This window comes from Pinus tabuliformis, chromosome 5_1 (assembly GCF_031772625.1).
Source record: "Pinus tabuliformis cultivar Carrire ecotype Pingquan chromosome 5_1, CPIR1, whole genome shotgun sequence".
In the NCBI taxonomy this organism is placed as follows: domain Eukaryota; kingdom Viridiplantae; phylum Streptophyta; class Pinopsida; order Pinales; family Pinaceae; genus Pinus; species Pinus tabuliformis.
Window position 1 is genome coordinate 791,193,369 of NC_142305.1, and position 9,660 is coordinate 791,203,028.

General features: G+C 32.6%; 1 pseudogene across 1 annotated transcript; it reads right to left on the reverse strand.

The window, feature by feature from the left end:
• Nucleotides 1-4,058: 4,058 nt before the first annotated feature.
• Nucleotides 4,059-7,489, reverse strand: LOC149167307 (delta-selinene-like synthase, chloroplastic; annotated as a pseudogene). Its single transcript, XR_016260549.1, has 10 exons — nt 7,318-7,489; nt 7,013-7,200; nt 6,621-6,736; nt 6,289-6,521; nt 5,963-6,060; nt 5,777-5,869; nt 5,431-5,645; nt 4,833-4,974; nt 4,501-4,749; nt 4,059-4,395 (listed from the first exon to the last, which is right to left on the reverse strand). The product of XR_016260549.1 is annotated as a delta-selinene-like synthase, chloroplastic (transcript).
• Between the last annotated feature and the right edge of the window lie 2,171 nt (nt 7,490-9,660).

Here is a 9,660-nt window from a genome sequence, read left to right on the forward strand (position 1 = left end):
GTGTGTGCAACTAACGCATTGCACTTCGGCTAACTCTAGCGATAGTCTGTTAACGTGACACAAAAACAAAGGGTCTCGCGTGCTTCTAAAACGCGACTCTCTGTAGAGCCCGGGTGCATTATAGCACTTTGTATTCCACTATAAGGTGCGTTAACGCCCAAACAACTTAACCATGAGAAAAAAAAAAGATTTTTCCTCTCACATGGACCACTGCAAATCCGTTCTTCTTCGCTCTGTGTAACTTCGTTCTAATACCAATTTGTTGGAAAAGATGAGGAGACAAAGCATAAATTCACACAAAACATGACCTGCTGCTCTTCTATTGATCACACAAAACATGATGATTACAATGAACCCGGTGAAAGGTATTTATCATTTTCGACTAACGACTCGCCTTCAAATGCATGCACATGCAACCACAGTTGCGTTCACCAAGGGGATGAAGTGCGCGGTGAGAATAAATGAACCTAGCTTGCATACATGTTCCTAGCTTGCCATAACATGCATGAACCTTTTGCCCATGCATGATGATCTCCAAATGCCTTTGGATGCAGAGGTGTACTTCAAACTAACCATGCAGTGACGAAAGGTATTACGAGGATCTCTTAAAGGTATTAAATACTCAATAGATACATATATATTGGTTGCCTTAGATTTAGGCAAAGCATTAAATAAAATATCTCTAGAGAATTTTCAAACTGTTACAGATAACAAAATTTAACTAGGTCTAATTTTATTGTCACTTTGCGCATTCTATAATTGTGCCAAAATTCTAGTAAATTCTGCAAGTTATCTGATGCATTTTTCTCACAGTAACCCTACCATGAAATATCTAAAATGTTTTTTTAGAGTAGTTAGTTTAATCTATGATGTATTTTGCATATTTAAACCCATGCAGATAAAAGGAGGCGACCTATTGAGGATGGAGCTGCCCCTGCAAATTTTTCCACATCACAAGCGCTTGGAGGACACATGAATACCCATCGCCAAGGTAAAACGTTTCTCCTATGAATAATATTTTTGCAGTTGAATTTACCAAAGAATTCAAACGTTTCTAGCAAATGTAGTTTGTGTGAATGCATGGACTGCAGAAGATTAAGAATGCATGGAATCCAAAAGATTAAGATGAATATGTGCATGCCTGAGGTTGTGATTCTAATATAACAAGATGTCTCTTTCAATCAAGATTCATCTTAATCTGGAAGTGTATATTTACAAAATCATGTATATTTCTTTCACAATGAACATGTAGAAAGAAAATACAAGCAGTTGGATTGTGCACACAACCTTCTATAGTCAAAAGGACACTTGTTCCAATCTCTTTTGTAACACATCTATTTTCAATTTGATATTTTTAAAATAATTTACATAGTTAAATCCAATAGATTATTTTTCTTTTCATGAAAATGAGGAGCCACAACATTGATTATGCATCTCAAATTCAACAACAATTTGCTGGGACCCCAACACCTAGCCCCTGGTCACTTCAATCTCAATTTACAACACAACAAGGACAATCTAGGGCACCCACAAGGCAATTTGTATGCAAACTTGAATGCTTCAGGTTATGGAAAACTAGAGGCCTTGCCACCCATTAATATCCAGAATCGGCAACCTCATGCGAACACCACAAATATATCAACAACAACCACTGACAAACATGACATGAACCTGAACCTCGAGGGTGGAACCGACCAATTTTCGATGGCTGAAGAGTCATATTGTCTTAAATTCATGGTGGTTGTGAATGTTGTGTGTGCAAGTCTAAGAGAATGCATGGACACCACCACCCTCAGCCCCACCATCCATATGAGGCTCCTCATGGGGGTTAGTATCCATCACCTATTCAAGCAGAGATTGTGAACATATACTCTGAAGCCAATCCTAATTTCATCTTGGCAAATGGCAATGTTGTCATGGAACTGACAGAATGAATCAAACCCAAGCCAAGTTGATGACATATCACTTTTTCTCTTTGTGTACAAGCCCCAAATTTGTCTAGTGTGAGAGATTAGGTCTTTATAGTATGTATGTGTGAACAAAACCCAAATCAAATTGATGGCAAAGATTATTTGTATGTGTGTGTTTTCGTAAGTAAAACAAACACAAATAAGGTTTTGTGATCGATATTAGTACTTGTTATACATATGTGAAATGATTGATCGATTATATGTTTTTGATTTACAACAATGGATACTTCATGAAATGTGAAAGCCAAGGATGATGAATGGATTTCTTGCATTTTCCCTTGTAAACAAAGTTATAGGCTAGCATTGAAGCATGGACGTGCACCGAAGGATAAGGTCAGTTTTGTCATAAGGTTTATTATCATGAATTTATGAAAACCTTTATGACATAGATAATAGTGATTTCAATGGGATTGTTGAAAAGGGTTTATGTAGGGATTTATGATATAATTAATAGTGATTTCAATGGGGTTACTACGAGGGGCTTATGTCGGACTTAGTGATATATAGATCAGTGATTTCAATGGGGCTAGTAAGAGGGGCTTATGAAGTGATTTAAGGACCTAACAAAATATGTGGTATTTGGGTGATGAATAGGGGTTTTATGTATATGCTTTTGATGTGAAGATCACTTCGGTCCTTACCACCACAATGTTGATGATTTGAATGAGGTTGTGCTTTTCAGTCAAAGAGTTGATTGGGTAAGGGGTACCATTGTGTAAGACCTGTCAACAACACCGATCTTAATCTTGATGCTAGCGCTGGAGATGATAAGCATCATGTAACTCTTCGTGAGGGAGCAAAGCCTGTTCTGTGTAAGTGGAACAAGGAGAGTAAGAAGTGAAAGATGAGCCCAATATGTTAGTTTTATGAACCATACCAATATATTGCCAAAACTATTAGTATATTATTTTATTTAATATAGCACACTAGCAAGAATTAAGAGAAATAATGGAAAATAGTTTTATTATGAGTGGTGTAGTATGTATGGATGTATATATGAAAAATGATCCTAAAAAAATAAATATATTGAAAAATAGTTTTATTATGAGTGATGTGTAAGTATGTATGGATGTATATATGAAAAATTACCCTAAAAAATAATAAAAATGATAAATTTTCAATTATATTTTAAGCAAACAAAAAAAACGTTAGACAAATTAAAAGTGAGTACTAAAAGACATATGAAAAACAGTTTAAAAGTAAAACAGTCATTAAAAAAAATTCCATAATAAGTAATGGTACCAGTCAAATTTAACCCCTGATCACTGTAAACAGAAAAGAGGTGAGCGAAGAGGTAAACAACTGCCCATTTACACTGACGCGACATGTGTGCAACTAAATTAGGGGATCAACGGACCTCAGCTGGTCTCGATCACACAGTTAAAATCAGTCCTGGCATGGCAACGAACTCTATTGACAGCTGTAAAGCGCCGAATCTAAACATTCCAATTTTTCCGGAGCACATTTTCAGATCATTTGGAAGAATTTTAAATTTTAATTTATGAATCGAATTAATTGAATATAAATTTCAAATCAAAATATTTCAATTAAGGAAACTTGTGTTTAAAAAATTAATATGAAATAAGAAACATATTCCTTTCAATAAACAATAAGCTATTCAAATTTGTTTCAATCTAGTTCAACAAGTTCGTTACATAGGTGACTTGAATATAAAGAATAATGAATTTAGCATCTTCTACACTATATCTATCTAACTAACACGGCAATATACTCAAATAATGAACCTCAGAGAGAGCGGAGCTACAGAGATGCACACACAACCAACTCTGAGCTTGAATTCATTCGATGTGTAAACAAATATTTATATACAACGGAGAGATTTCTGGAAATTTGGTGGGTTAGTGGCTTCTTCAAGAAGTTTGTTCATTTTATCAATTATTTCTAGAAACTATGCCTAAACTATTTGCTGAATTATCTAAGAACAGTCCAGCAACTACATTAATGAAGGTAATTGAAATTAATGTCTTTCAACAACCTTATCTCCTATATTAAGATCCAGACCCAACTTACTAAGATCCAGACCCAACTTACGAGACTGATATGCGAGGACACCACAAACCAGCGGACTTATTGTAAACTATCCAGGTTTATAATATATTGACAACGCTATTCAAATGGGCACTTGGTTAATAAGAACTTTGAATATTTGGTCCTTTATCTCCTCGGTAGAAATGGAGAAGCCATCCCTGTCTTTGAAGAAAAGCTGCATGGCCCTTGCAAAATTGAAGGTAAACTTCTTGCAACACAGAGGCACACTGTCCTGCTTTACAAACTCCCGATTCAGTTCCTTCAGGGAAAGGTAGACAATGTCAAGTATACTATTTAAAGCATCATCTACTGTAGATTCTGGATTGTCTTTCAGATAACATTGTACACTCGAAGCTAATTCTCTGCGTTCCTCAGCCTGCATAGAGGAAAAATAAATTTGCAAATGAGAGAGAGCTTCTGTGAGCATGTGTTTGTTTGAGCTAGACTTTGCAATTGATATAAGGATAACCACATTTTATACCTGGAAATCTCTTGCGTCGTCGGTGAGTCTGGTCGTCAATTCTACAAGATGGTGGAACTTGGAAGGAGAGTATATCTGTTCCAGAATGTTGTCCGGCAAAAGTTGATCCATTAACAGGAGAGGGATCAGATTCAGTGCACACATGCCTGTGGTCGCTTTGGCATTCTTTATGTACTCATTAAACGTTGGGACATGTCCAGAGGTTATCCATTCCCCATCTTGCAGAGAAGAATCAACAAATCGCTCCCACTAAACAGGCAATGACTTCAGAATATTAACAATGATTTCAATGAAAAATATTCATATTTCCTATATTCATAAACAATACATACAGCATTTTTTCGTATGTATGCTGACATATCCCGCCCTTGCTTTTTCACAACTTCAGCAGTCAATTCATTTGATGTGTTCAAGAAGAACTTCAATGCAATTCTCATGTATTGTGGAAGGCATTCTATCGACGAAAGATCCCATCTGAAAATGGCAATATAATAAGTAATTGTTATAATAATTAGAGAAAACCTTTCAATTTGGGGATGTTATATTTTTGTGATATGGTTATCTTTGTTGCATATTTTGAAATATTTCGAAAATATGATGAACAATAAGATAGCAGCCTCTTAGGTTGTTGAAACTATTTTACTTTACTCTTTTTAAATCCAATTTATAAAACATTTCAAAATTTTCAATCTATTTATAAAATCCAATTTCTAAAATATTTCAATCAAAGCAGATATCTATTTCACATTATTTATTTGAAAACAAACCACACGTTGAGCGTACTCAGCACACAAACATAAACGAAACTTAACAAACATATGTATACCATAGCGAAAGTTAACACACATTTCTATTCCATAACGAGTTACGTGATTTGAAAATCCTCATTCAAATGCCAATTTTGACAGAGTCCCTATAATTCAAATTTACCGTTTGAGTGCCTCTGTAAAGATTTTGAGTTCCTCACAGGTTCCCTGAGTATCGTAGATGTCATCTAGAATAGTCATCACTGTACCGATTTTCGTGAATGCAATTCTGCTCGGAGAAAACTCGACTCGAACGTGCCTGTAACTACCCAAAAGAAAAGTTCCACGTGACGCTTTCGGTAGAAATTCAGCTCCCCGATGTCTGACTCTGTCATCCACCTAATAGTCATAGTGTAGAGTTAGGTCATGTCTAAGAATCTCAATCTCTGAATAACAGTAGAGTTAGGTCATCTCTAAGAATCTCAATCAATATCTGAATAACGTAATCTATGGGAATGTCGAAGTACAACCTTGAGATAAGCTGAATGTCTTTCTGATGTGTAAATTGTAGGATATTAAAATCCAATTTCGCCAACTCTAAAATTTTTTGGTTTATATTTGACCTTAACAATAAGCGGAATAAAGAGATTAGTGCACACATACCAAATTGAAGTTCAAGATTAATTTAAATTTTATATCATTAAGAAAGTTAATACTTGAGCCATGAGTCGTTTCGTCCATATATTTCGATAAAGCTCCTTGCCTCCAATCTTGGCACGCTGCAATGCCATGGGAACTCCAACGCGTATTTCACCTACATAGAAAATAACGATACAACGAAATCAATTTGTTGTTGATAGATGTCTGAGTGTAGCTTATCTATATCTCCATTGTAATTTTGAAAAATAATATTTTAGAATTTGATGAAATAGATCGACATCAATTGTTTGACTTTTTTTGTAAGTAAAATTTAAAAATATTTCTAAAATCTACCATCAAATAAATATATTTACCTGAATCTATATTCATGTTTATTACTTACCTCTCTTAAAAGGCTTTGATCGACATCAGTGACATCCCCTCCGGTTAAAAGCTGGTTTAGATAATCTGTGGTGAAGGCCTTTGCCTCGTCCATAACTTTCTCTCCGGGAAATGAAACGCTTGAAGCTCGGAATAGTGACAACATGCTTCTCACTCTTTTATCTCCTTCTTCTTGTTCACCAGTGGAATTGCAAAAGAAGTGCCCATTTTCATCCTTGAAATTCTCAAAGACACCTATTCAATGCAAGGTATAATGAAGTTATTATGCATAATCCAGATGCATAAAATTATGCCCAGCTAATTACAGAAGAAAAAATGAAGTGCATCTACCACCTGAGGATACGTTATATTGATGCAGTCGGAGAGCCCGAAATCCCAAAGCCGTAGCGTTGAGATCTTTGATGAGGGAATCGCTTGATCCCAGCTCGATGCCTCTTTCGTTCCAGCATCTGCTAATCAGCGAGTTAATAATAAATGATATTATTCTACGTAGAACCAGGCATTTTAGCGTAGCTCAATTGCATGGAAATTTAACCGCAAAGTTAATAGTTAATTTCACTAATATTCCGAAATCTACAACTATCATAATGAGCAAACCAGAGAGTCAATATATACATAAAGAATCACATTTCTAAAATATTCCAAAATCTACACTAGATTGCCAACAAATTCATACAAATGCACGCAACTATATGTGTGCCATCAATTCATTGTAAGTGCTTAACCTGTAAAGGGAATCCAGAGCACCATTTATTTCGTGTTGAAAGTGTCGATCAATTCCGAGACATTGAACTGTGTCGACCATCTGAATACGTTTGATTAAATCGTCATTGCAGCTATCTTCCAGGTAACCCGAAAGTAAATGTTTGAGCTCTTCGATAAGCCTTTCAGCGCGCTCACGATATGCAGGTGCCTGAATACGGTGCATTGCAATATTACCGTGTATACATTATTGGCAACCACAAACACAAACAAAAACAAGAAGAAAAAAGACACAGTAAAGAGAGTAGAGAGATAGCTCCCATAATACCCCATAGGGCGAGTTGAGAGACTGTATGAAATCGTCACTCCACAGATTTCCATGATGATGAGAGAGCATGGATGATTGGTTGTTGTTCAACTCGCTGGACACCGACAAAGAATTAGAAATCTGAGCCATAACTTCCGCTAATTCAACCACACTCTACCTGCTTATTCTAAAGCTATGCTCTGAGCTTCATGTCATAGAATCTCAGCTGCTTCGTCTTATATAGGCTGCGGATCGCGGGGGTTGTTTGGAATTTTTCTCTGAATGATAAAAAAGGAAATTGAAAACTGATAACATAATGTGAAACGAAAACCGCCCACCTACATAGCCCAAAATTTATCCATCCTTTGAAAATCTGGTAGGCCCATAAATGTATGCATATCTGGTCCATCTTTCGCAAATCTGGTCGGAGCATAAATTTATGCATATTTGATCGGTCCATCTTTCGCAAATCTGGTCGGAGCATAATCTGGTGGACGCATTGAAGTGACAGGTATAACGAATGTAATTTTTTTCTTTTAATTAATTTAAGGACCCCACACCAGCGCATCGATGTGACAGGTAGTTACGAATATCAAATTGTCCCTTGATTTACGAACCCCACCCCCGCGCATTGATGTTCCAGGTTTATTCATCCGAATGAATCTGGTTTACGCATAAATTTATCCCATTTTTAAAGTTAGGAGAAATTTATCCTATTTTCAAAGCTACGATGATTATAATATTGGGGATAGGATGTAGGATGCTATCACCAAATTTTCATTAAATTTATTTTATTTTTTTCAATTTAAATTTTATTTTTTATAATATTTTTTAATTTAAAATGCTCAAATTAAATCTTAAATAAATTAAACTATTTAATTTTAAAACTGGGAATTACTTAAAAATTAGAACTATTTATCATTTCAATATTTAATAATAAAAAATTTAAATGTAAAATAATATTTTTAATTTCTAAAATAATATGTAATTTCAAACTATATAAAATACGATAGTTAATTTGGAAGTTATTTTTGGTTTTATATCAAAATAAAAAATAAAAATGTGATAATTAATTCGGAAGTTATTTGTCATTTAATTATTATAATTAAAAGTTAAAGTGTGGCCACTAAAACAATATTTTTAATTTAAAATAATATGTAATTTCAAACTCTATAAAATACAATTTTTATATAATAGTTAATTTAGAAGTTATTTTTTATTTTATATTAAAATAAAAAATAAAAATGTGATAATTAATTGGGAAGTTATTTGTCATTTAATTGTTGTAATTAAAAGTCAAAATGTGAAAATTAATTTAGAATTATTTTTCAATGTAATAATTAAAAGCTAGAAGCTAAATGGTGGAATAATATAATTTCATTGTAATAATTAAAAGCTAAAAGTTAAATGATGGAATAATATAATTTAATGTTTTTGTAAAGTGATACATAGTTTCAACATTATTTTAATGTTTTTATAAAATTAATTTATGAAGTAATATTATTTCAATGTTATAAGAAAAAATAAGATATTTGAAATAGATGGTTATATAAACTTCATATTTAGATATATTTTTGTTTAAAAATTAGGAGAATAAGGTTTGTGGAAATGGGTAGAATTTATTTTGTTAATTTGGATTTTAAAAAGTTCTTATTGTTTTTAGATTGGAGGTTTTTGTGAGAAAAATAATTATGTTTAAGTATTTTCTGATAATTCATATCAGACATTTTGGTAAAGTCAATTTTAGCGCTAAGACATAAATAAGTGAGAGATGTACTAAAAGAGATGTTAGGTTACATGAATGTTAGTAAGTCAAATATGTGAAATTCAACAATAAACAATTAATGAAAATATTGATCAAAAGAAAAAATGAAAAAATATATTAAAAAAGTATTAAATACTAAAAGATAATTAGGCAATTAGGTAATATGTTGAACTTGAAGATTTATTAGGTTAAAAAAAACATTATTAAGTGAAATAAAATAAATTAATAAAAATTCAAATTTAATTAAAGATTTTTTAATTAAAACTATATATGAAAAATAAATATATTAATAAAATATAAAAAAAAAATGAATATAGACCAACATAATTATTATAATATTATATATGATGAATATATATATATATATATATATATATATATAAAATAAGAGTAGCCTATTATTAATATGTATTATTGAATACAAATTAATATATGATTATAATTGATAAAAAAAATTAATAATATTAAAATAATAATATATGTGAAGAATACATATTTATAAATGTATATATATGTGTGTGTTCATTTATGCAATAATAAAATTATTAATATATGTAATGTATATAATGGTTATAAGAGATGTCACAGTCTCAAGGCTT